A 1,810-nucleotide genomic window follows, 5' to 3' on the forward strand; every position below is an offset into this window, starting at 1 on the left:
AAATATTGGTGTTGGATCGACTGCTTGATACAAAAGTTCAGCTTTTAGTACAAACGTGCGCTCCTAGCCTGCGTGACGGGAGTGTCAGAGTGTCGGACTAAGAACTCGGCAAGGTTGCAATTCTATACCCCCTATAAAGAAATGTCCATTTTATTAAGTTATTTTGTATAGCTGCAAAATGATGAAGCAATTAAATATTAATCCTCTTTATTATCCTCAAGGTCAGAGTCCAAGTAGAACTGTTCATAAAACTCCAGTAAGAGAATCTACTGAATAAGGCGACCAAACACAATAACAATTTACTTGATCAATATTTTCTTTCGTAAATGCCAACTCGGTAATCTCCTCCAAGTAAAGAGCGTCGTTGCAACACTTTAATAACAATTCTTCCTTGTTATCCCAAAAGGCATGCAGGACCTTCAAGACTTTAAATATTTATAATATTCATTGTAATTGATTTAATTGCTAACTTTCTCAGAGCATAAACGCAGTTACTAAAAGCTTCCCCGCGGGACATTAATAAATTATACAGGGACAAAAACCCTCGAATTTGGTGAGGAACTATTCCTACTTATTTAATCAAAATTAAAAAAAGCTTGCTTCGGTCACCATATAATATGGAGTACCCAAAGGGGTCTCCTCAACTTCAGTGCTGGAGATAGAAAGGTTAACAATATTAGGCAATATTAACAAAATAGTAACGGGTATATAAAGTAATTTTAAAGTTAAATTTTTTTTAGTACTCTTATTTTAGTGCAAGTGCACTTAAGGGTTGTAAGTTCAGAGAAAATAATTAAAAATATAAATGAACTGACCTTTCCGGATACTGCAAAAAGGAAACAAACAATTCAACTGTTAAAATGCTTGCTATAAAGGGAAGGCCTATTTATAAAAAATTAGCAGGTTTCCTCGGTATAATATCTTTTTTAGTTATTTTTTTTTTAGTCAACCTTTTATCCTGTTAAACTAAAACTGCGACATTGTATTACTTATATGTAGATTAAGGTAGAGGAAAGTCTTTACAAAAAGGTATTTTATTAGCACACGATTATTATATTTTGCAAGCCCATAATTGCAATAGCTTAAAAAAAAAAGTTAAAATTATAAGGGACGCCCACCATTGCATTATTATGTATACTGAAGGAAGCTACGCAGTAACATGTAGTAATTAGAGTGCATTCATAGTAGCAAAGTTAAGTTTTTTGATTTGATTAGGATGATATACTAGTGCTCGAAAATAGGCCTGGCCTCGTTAATGTGCACTACTGGTCCAATGTTCTGCTTTCAAAGGATTTGATGTAGATAATTAGCAAAGAGTCACATTAACGGTTTGTATAAATATTACGCTCACTGGAGTCACAACATCCGAGCAAAAGTAAACAACCTTAAATGAAAATAATTAAAATATTCAATTAAAACCTTTTTCTATACCGACTACTATCATTATTTTATCTTAATAATAGTTTTTTAATAACTCAAGCGTTTTTTAAATAGGAGTATCGTAATTTCAATGGCGCATAACCACAAAAGAATCGAAACCCAAAGCGGTATTCATACAAATCTATTAGTTTATCCTCAACAGATGAAGCTTAATAAAATCTAAAAGCTGCTTAACTTTATCATGAGCCTGGCAAAGGACAGTGGGCAACCACCTGCTTTCACGACTATCAGTTAGCAAGAATACAGCGTGTTCGATGACAAGTTCTTCCAACCTAACCCTTTCACTTTCAATAATCTAAATATTTAAAAAAAGTCAACTCACCTTAGTAGGTAAACTTAACGTCTACGCTAGCAGAACCATGGAAATAAA

At 33.2% G+C, this 1,810-nt stretch overlaps 1 long non-coding RNA gene across 1 annotated transcript; it reads right to left on the minus strand.

The window, feature by feature from the left end:
- Positions 1–240: 240 nt before the first annotated feature.
- Positions 241–879, minus strand: LOC135119576 (uncharacterized). Its single transcript, XR_010278280.1, has 4 exons — positions 816–879; positions 627–652; positions 471–570; positions 241–417 (listed from the first exon to the last, which is right to left on the minus strand). It is a non-coding gene; the product is annotated as an uncharacterized LOC135119576 (long non-coding RNA).
- Between the last annotated feature and the right edge of the window lie 931 nt (positions 880–1,810).

The sequence above is a fragment of the Zophobas morio genome, unplaced genomic scaffold (genome assembly GCF_036711695.1).
Source record: "Zophobas morio isolate AGI-343-1 ecotype UQ-CSIRO unplaced genomic scaffold, CSIRO_AGI_Zmor_V1 ptg000273l, whole genome shotgun sequence".
Classification (NCBI taxonomy): domain Eukaryota; kingdom Metazoa; phylum Arthropoda; class Insecta; order Coleoptera; family Tenebrionidae; genus Zophobas; species Zophobas morio.